This window comes from Zootermopsis nevadensis, unplaced genomic scaffold (assembly GCF_977971745.1).
Source record: "Zootermopsis nevadensis isolate Lab colony 2312 unplaced genomic scaffold, Znev_1.0 Znev_ptg000024l, whole genome shotgun sequence".
Lineage (NCBI taxonomy): Eukaryota > Metazoa > Arthropoda > Insecta > Blattodea > Termopsidae > Zootermopsis > Zootermopsis nevadensis.
The window spans coordinates 5,952,080-5,961,402 of NW_028259156.1; the positions used below are offsets into that span (position 1 = coordinate 5,952,080).

Below are 9,323 nucleotides of genomic sequence, written 5' to 3' on the forward strand. Positions count from 1 at the left end.
GTTTTGACGACAGTAAATATGTCGTTGATGGTCTTGTGGACTTGCGGATTTAATGATTATGGTTCGTATTCTTATTTAAACCCATTTTAAGCACAGAAGTTGTCAAAATAATTTTTAAAAATGATGTGTCTGCGTCACAGATAACAGACCGTGTATCCATTGCAAAGATGTGTTGTCTAATGCTGTTTAGAGAAATAATCGTTGTTTGTTCTGATAATATTTCTAAACCCACAATTAAATTCTGTGTGTTTAAACAAAAAATGCATAAAGGATCTAACATGTGTTAAGTGTATAGCTTTAAAAACCTTTCTTTCTGATAATATAAATCTAGGTTTATTAATTATTTGCGGCGCGAAGTAAATTACAGGGGTTAATAAATTGTCTTCAAATAAGAGGTTATGATCGTACATATCTAGTGGGGGAGGTATCGGAAAGAATTGGCCATTCCCCATAAATTGATGAACGCCACGAATTCCCTTCGTGAGAAGATTCTAGTCAGACATTTGTATAAACCGATTAAGGACTGATGTGCAGATAAACCTAGATAAGGTCGTGTATTTGAACATTATTATTACCCTGGAACGACGCTTTCCAGACATTTAGTGTTTGTAGATTTCACGGTGTCTCTGTCTTCAAACTACGTGCGATGAACACGTAAATTGTCTTATGACAGGATTCGAAAAGTTGCAATATTTGGTGACGTGATTCTTCAAACCAGCTTTCTTTCTGTGTGGAATCCAGCTGCCTAAAACTGTGGCAAGTGTGAATTTATAGCGGTGCATCCTAACACCACTGGCTTTGAAGTTTCCATTACGTCAGTAAAAGGTGGATAATGCAGTGAAACCACGATAAGTCAATAAGAATTACGTTTGACATAAGCCATTTTTAACCCTTAATGCTACTTTAATTCGTGCCGTCTTATCTATAAGATTTGCGAGACTTGATGGTAGGCTGATGAACATTCTGATGCCAGAATAATATTCGCTCTTCTAAATATATTAAGAGGCTACCAATTGGTCTGTGAAACCGATTATTATTCCTTGTGTTGACGCAGTGTAGAGCAGAATTACTTTGAAACTGTGAAGTTCACTGAGAAGAATGTGCATTCACATGGACGAGCCCTAACCTCTTAAACAGATACAATTTCAGATTTTTCACCAGTCATTGATCTAACAATATTCTTTTTTAAATGAATATTTTTTTTATATTAGATAAATCACCTCCAAATTACTCCGTTGTTAATTATAAAATGAAAATATACGCAGTAAAGTGAGTTGAGTGTCAATGCTACTTTCTTGCAACTAATTAATATGCTTCAATTAACTTGCACATTAAAATTTGATAAAACAAATTTAATTAACATCTTGATATATGGCATTATTTTCTGGGGAAACTCAGTAGACAGCAGAAAACTATCCAAAAGATGACCATTAGAGTAATAAGGGGTAAATCATATAGGGAATTATTTAAGGAATTTAATATTCTCCCTATCCAGCAAATTCTGTGTGTTATTAAAATCATTTTGTAGTGGACAGCATAAAAGTTTCAAAAAGTCTCAGATGTCTACGGATACAGATACAAACATAACCTACAAATGCCAAACATAACCTCAGCAAATAAAGAAATCAATTTACTATAGTGAAACCAAAGTTTTAATAATGTTCCATCCACTATAAAAAGTTGAAATCATGACGTAAAGAAATTTAAGCTAGCAACAAAGATTTCTCCTGTCTCACTCCATCAGTTCCTCAGAAAAAATTAAAATCACCCAAACTTCTAACTTACTGGGAATACAGAGATGATGCTTTCTTCTGTGATTATAATGTGCTGTAAAACTGTAGTTGACTTTAAATCACTGTCACTGCAATGTAAAATAAATTGAAATAAATTGTACTCTGTCAGTTAATCAACGTTTTGCCAAATTTGGGTGGTCTTCAATTTGGTAACTCTTGTATACGAGTACTTGAAACGTGTTGTGGTGAGTTATTTGTTATACATTTTGTTATCATATGGATTCTGTTAAGTTATTTGCTGCTGGGGGAAAGTCATTTATATGTTATATAGAGCAATGAACATTGAATTGAATTTATATATTTTATTGTTCTCCAGTTTGAGAAAAAGGTCTGATTATTTTCAGGTGATTTTACTTAAACCTTTTATTTCATTCTTCAGCTATTCCTCGAATGTCATAAAAGTGTAATTTGTTTAACAACATTTTATGATTTATAGAGTCAAAAGCTTTTGCTAAAATAGAGAATATTCGTGCAATATGAATTTTTGTGGTTAATAGATTTCAGTATTGTCCGTTAGTCTGAATGCTGTATCTTCAGTGGATAAACATTTTTAAGCCAAATTGTTCTTGGTTGACATAACCTAACCTCAAACACTTCAGGAAGGTTGGTTACTAGTAAAATTGGCCTGTAGTTTGTCACGGTAATTCACTTTTCTTTTTCAGTGGTGTCACTACTGTCATATTAAGATGGCCTAGGAAATTCCTCCCTGTTTATTAAGTTAAAAGTTGTTTTTAATTATCTGAGTTTTCTATACGTCTACTGTAATGCTGCTTTTTAGCCGCTTTTATAACATTATTTAATATTTAACAATACTTAGTATAAAATGCTCTTATTTTGGTCATTATTGTTCCTACTGTATATAACAGAGTATTTTTATATTTGCAAGATGTTTTTATTCTTGTGGAATCTGGTCATTCGTAATTTTACCTACACTTTTATATTTATTTGGAAATGAAGTGTATATAAGCATGAGTTAAACTAATTGTTAGTATCTTTGTCTTTTGTGCAGATTCCCGTGTTTGAGTCTTCAGAAGAATCAGAAACTTTTGTTCCATTATGTACTTTTCTTGTTTTCTGCTGCGGAAATATTATTAATCATATTATATTGGGTGTCATGGGAGTAGTAGAAGATGGGATAAATCTCATAGAATCGACAAGAATATTATTAATTGTTGTACTTGAGTCACTTTGAATTCTTGTTGCAAAACGTAGGTTAGGTTTCAAGTTTTTAAAATGAGGGGGGCGGGGGGAAGGCAGCTCTGGACTGTAATTCAGGATGGGAATTGGTCTTCTGTAATCTTGATAATGAATCTATGGGTTGCAAAGACTGTCTTACAGGGACTCTGCCCCATATAAAATTTCATTCCCAGAATAAATGTCGATTTAAATGCTATTATTATTTATTTACGTAATTTAACTTCCAAACAAATTTGTCTAAATGTTATTGGCCATAGTAAATTTATTATAATACATGTACATTTCCATCTACACTCAATCACAAACTTATTTATGGGTTTATAGGTTATTGTGAGCCTTAATCTGTGCATTGCTTCCTCCATTTTAAGAAACTGCCACTTTTACCATTCTTAACATATAATTCCATAAATATGAAAGTAAAATTTTAAAATTAAAATAAATATTTCTTAAAATTCTTTAGCATTGTGTCTGGTCTCATTACAACCCATGCACGATTTTAGCCAGTTATTGCTACATATATCTCTACTGATGTTTAATGATAATTGTTAATTCTTTGCAGTTTGGATTGATGTTACGACAGACGAATAAAATTGCATAATTAGGAGTATGGGGAGAAATTTCGTGTCAAAGTAAAGCGAAGGTTGGGAGGGTGGAATCCGATATCTTTTGGAGAGAGAGGCGTAGAAAGAAGCCATGAAATTTATATTGATGATAAATCTGTTCAGTGCACGACGCGTGTAGTCGAAAGGTAGGCGATGCATTCTGCACCTTAAACCACGGCGTCTGCTACGAGACTGATCCCACCCGATTAAGGGTCCTACTGCTGACAGCGAATGAGTCGAGATAGCTCAGTCAGTATAGTGACTAGCTAAGGGCTGAGGCGACCGGGGTTCGATCCCCGACGGGGACTGAGGATTTTTCCTGTAGCCTCTGCCCACCCAGCCTCCTATCCAATGGGAACCGGGGTCCTCTCCCGGGGGTAAGTCGCTGCCGGGGAGTGATGCTGACCACTCACCCCTATCTGGTGCGGAGGTTAAGAATGAGAGGAGCTGTAATAATTCTCCCCCCAAGCGCCTACATGGCGTGTAGTGGGACGCTTTAATTTACTGCTGGCAGCGAAGCAGAGGTTCTGCCCGGCTTCCTCCTTAAGACAAGTCTGCCGCTACAACATACTAGTTTGAATGACCAATTAATTAAACTCGCTAGTCTGTAATTGCGAGATAGAATCCTACCACTACTGTGGATTTGTGGGTTACCTCGACCCTTACGTCACTAGGGGTTTGTGCTTCTGAGGGACTTAGCTGTATCTAATCTTTTCCTGCGGTTTGTATCACTTGTCTTCACCGGTATCTCCAAGTTCCTTGCGGTTTCTATGACATGACGTCACAATATTAGCCTTTTGGCATGGTTGTCAGGTACTGCCCCTTACCATGAGAGAGGAACATGTATTTTACTCATTTGAAATTAACGGCTCCACGCCATACCCACCTTGAAAATGGCAACTGCTGAAATGCTGGATGACATGAAACATTCGACGCGGTTCTCACCCGAAAGCCAAAGTTATACATTTATTTTAAGTAGGTAACGTGTTAAATAAATTTTGATTCCAAAGGGTTTTGACGACGGTAATTTACACTTAAAATTATTCAATGGCAAAACTTTCCATGTTTGTTCTTTAAAACCACGACATTTCGAAGAGAAAACCAGCCTCCGAAACGTCGTGGGTTTAAAGAACAGACGATAGAAAAATTCCTGACCATGAATAATTTTAAATAAACTTTGGTTTGGAAAGTTTGGTCAGAAGAGGCCGTTCGGAAAATCCAAGCGTACATGACTGATTTAAACATTTCCTAGGTAACGGAGCTAATATTGCACTTATTGAAAATAGCGACTCGTTTTACAAAATTTCTCCAGGAACGTAACCATTCGTAAGAGTGGGCACTGCCTGTGGTTTTGAAAATATGCTCGAATGTTATATTGGTGTTTCGAGTATGTTAAGCGGAAAACTAAAGCTAAGATGAATACCAATTGGCAGAAATTTCTTACATCGAAATTACTTAAATGCGTGACGACTCTAGTTTGGATAACCCTACTTTCACTTAATTTCTGCGGAGTATGTAATAGATAATACGAGACGAAATTGCTGTGAATTAAACTTTTCAGCATGAGTCATGAGAGACACTTCACATAATTTTTCTTATTTATTCAGGTTTTCACAGTACATTTTATTGTGAGAAATTAGATCAGATAAACTCGTTTAAGATTAATTTATTTACGAGTGTAGTGGGATCCGTAATTCGAATTACAATAAAATGATCATACGCCGTTCTTCTATCTTAAGTTCCTAGTAATGCGTTCTATGCTCTGCACATTCAACATTAATTTTTAAAATTTTTAAAAAAACACGTAACAAAACATTTCTTTCCACGTGGTTGCCACATCTCAAAGAGAAACAATAGGTAGTAGCATTTGTGAAGAGGTCCAGTTTCAATCTGGTTTTTCTTTATCACGAAGCGAGAGATACGGAGTTATAAGAGACAGTTTACTCTGCGTTTCTCCCAGAGTAACCGAACACGTCAAATGTGATAAGCCGCAACACCTCGGCGAGTGGGCAGTAGTGACTGGGTATAAGCTGGTCGAACTTGGTTCAAATCCGGAGAAGGACATTTCGTCGCAGACAGCTGCCAGACCCTCCTAGCCTCCTGTTTAATGGAGGCTTTTTGTTTTTAGATAAAGCAGCCAAACGTGGAGCTGACCGTTCGTCTCCACCAAATGTAAAGGTTAAGAATGCGTGGCGTTTTACCACCACACCCCCCATACGTTTGAAGTGCTTGGCGTTTAAGCTTTTTTTGAAATAGCATTAACTGTGGGCCAACAGAGTGCTTCAACGCTTTAATGCATTTTGATTGTTTGGGGTTTAAGTTTGGTTCTCAGAGCAAATAGGGACCTCTTCCATCTTATTAACAGATACGTTTTCTTTGAGGTAGGACCTACTTTAAAAATGACACGAATTTTACATGTTACAAATATTGACAGCTTTTGTGTTTTCTATAATTTTATGTTCATCGGTTTGGAAAGAATGACAAATATTTCCAAAACGGCATATTTAATCAAGAAACAGAAGGTCTTACTGCACCATATAAATTAATAAATTGTAATTTCTGATGAGAGAAATTGACGATACAAATGTCGGACGTAGGCTTACGAAAGGTCTGCCACTAAATGTCGATTCTGATGACTAAGACGCATCGTAGACTCTGATTTTTATCTCGGGTCTGACGCAGCTAATAGCCTGATTGGATTTTAGTGCATTTATTCGCCGTGTAAATTTGAAAACGCACACACTCACATATATGCTGTTTTTGTTTCTTTTATTATGATTCACATAGGATAATGTTCCAAATTAAATATATACTTGAACTGTATTTTATATATTGAATTTGTTGGAATCAAATGTTTTTGAGAAGTTTTAGTGTGATTTATCTTCGACTAAAATAATATAAGAAAATAACCAAAGCAATACGGACCAAAATTTAATTTCCTCGAAAACCTTGTTGTAGACCCCCAATAATAAATATGTATGTACTTACACACACACTATATATATATATATATGTATATACATTCTGGGAATCCTTCTGGTTGTCGTAAATATAACTGTTTACGACCTTAACCAGAACTGGAGCTATAACCACTTTGTCGTATCGAAATTTGAAATAAAAGGAATAAGTTTTTTGTAAATTATTTATTACGAAATACAACATTTAATCAAACAATACAGTTAAAACACAGAAATATTAGACGTAAAGACTACGAAAAATATATCACACAGTGACTTCTATAAGTAAACACCTGCGTTAGCCGCGTCATAGCTCAGGTGGTTAGGGCTAGAGGTGGGATTCTTACCGCCGAGGCTCGTGTTCACAACCACGGCAGTCCATGTGGAATTTGTGGCGGACAGAATGGCGCTAAGACTGGTTTCTTTCAGAGCTCTTCGCCTCTACCTTGTCGGTACAATTCCACCACTCCTCTATATTAATTTATTCGTCATATGAAAGATGGAGAGTTAGCGGTTCAAGTTCCACAGGGACATTGTATGAAAGACATGTTATCAAACGCGCAGTAGAAACAAAGTTTCCCTACGTGTAATAAAGATGTACTTAAAGATAGCAAGAATTATTATAGATTAGTGAATATAATGATATACATATATCCTGCGGTATAATTTAACAGTTTATTATGAGCGGCTGTTACCCAAATTTACTAGCAAAAGTTTTTAAAGAATTTTATACAATCACCGGTTATTTACACTTTACAGTAAATAACAATTACCCTAATACATGTATTGCACCATACATGAAGGTATTTTGTGATTGCTACAATTGGGTGAGAGTATTTCTATGTGGAACTGGACCATTGCCCCCCTCCCCCAGATGATACATGAACGAAATTGGAGCAGCGGTGGCGTGGCTATGACGAGACTATGAAAAATGAATAACACAGGAGTTTTGAAATACAGTGTCAGTTGGTGTGGAAAAGAGAAAAAGGAGTAATAATAATGTACAAATAGCGAAAAATATTTTTATTTGAAGACTTTTATAAATATTATACAAGAGGTTATCTAGTTAAAAATAAAATAAATACATGAAAAGGAACAAGTCTATTTAGATTTAAGGCTTTATATTTAACAGTTTTTAAAATAATATATAAAGTGTTACATTTATGTTAGAATTCCGTGCAGTGCAGTATCTGTTAGAATGAATGTTTAGCGCCTTCAAATTTTTGTTGTGCAGTCGAGCAAAATATATAAATGAATTGAATTGAAAATATATTAAACTAAGCCACTTGCTGGTTTGAATGTTTAAAGAATTTGTAGAAACATTGTAATGGGGTACAGTCAAGTTTAAAAAGATTATATATGATGACATATAACGCGAAGGAAAGAAAATGAAGAAATAAAGGGAGGGGTGAAGTCCTGCTGTAGTTAAAAGAGCCTTGGAAATTGTACTCCGTACAGGAATACACAAAATATCGTCATGCGTTCTTTTCAGCCTACATTTAGAAAGAGGTATTAAATCCCAATTGTGTGGAGTGGCAGAACTTTCATCCAGATACATCCAGTGGTTCTTGGGTTGAATTGATTGGACTGACGGACAGATATAACCAACTGATAATGCACTCTGCGCAAAGAACGCGTAATAAACAAGTGTTGTGTGGGACTGCATAACATAAGGAATTCGAAGACACTGGACATTCACTCTGTATAATTCAACAAAACATTTGTACACAAAATGTGCCCAAAGATGGCTGTCTTCGTGGTTGTTGCACTGTGTAGTCTGGTGGAAGCTTGCCTATGTTTCAGGGGTACTTGACTGTCTCCAGCATCAGGGCAAGGACCTCTAAAACGTCGGTAAACGTTTACCAGACTACACGGCACAACAACCCAGAAGACGGCCATCTTCAGATTCTCAGATCCTACAAAGTTATTCCTAAATGAGTAAAAATAAAAATAAAGGTAAAACTCAAACGATAAAAAGAAAAGAAAGTTTGAGAGTAATTACACATACAACAAGTAAGGACATCAGATTCATTCACATCAAGGAACAAACATATTTTATTACATGCTGAGACTACAATTACAAAACGCGAAAGATGGAACCATTATGAACAATTATCACGCCTTCCATACAGGGCCACTTTAAGGCAGTGGTGAGGCTATGGAAAAACATGATCTTGGGGTCCACTGTCCCATATCCTAAAAAGAGGGAGGATTCACAACAAATTCACGCTACTGAGAGATTTAAAAATCTTAATCCGAAAAATGTATTTATATTAACAAAAACTGAATGGACAGGAAAGGGTGAAAATAAATAATCTAAAAATTATCCCGGTTTAAATTTTATACATTCAAGCTAAAGTGTGAAATGTCAAGATTACCCACGCATAAAGAAACGTTTTGAACGTCCTTTGTGTTTCAACATCCCAAATAGGTGAATCCAAAGAACAAGTGAACTAACTTTTTAATATGTGTGCAACTCTGATAGCGCTCCCCGCTCGAAATAGCAGAATCGGTTAAAATTTTACCGTAAGAATGCTGGTATCATCAGACTTACTGCTGACACGTAAAAAAGAATTTTCTAGAGAAATTTGGAAAAACTTTGGACAAGTTTAAGAACGCGGTACCATCGGTCGAGCAGAGGGGGCCCATAAAATTAAAGGGCCGTGGGCAGCTGCCCAATTTTCCCACTGGTTAAAGTGGCCCTGATTACATAGTTTTGAAAAGTAAAACGGGAACTGAAAAAGAATTACGCTAATTTAAATAAGATATTTAAT

General features: G+C 35.8%; 1 protein-coding gene across 1 annotated transcript in view; it reads left to right on the plus strand.

Moving 5' to 3' along the window:
- The window catches only part of LOC147872721 (uncharacterized), a 178,031-nt gene that overhangs the window by 44,797 nt on the left and 123,911 nt on the right, over nucleotides 1-9,323 (plus strand). The window lies entirely within an intron of this gene.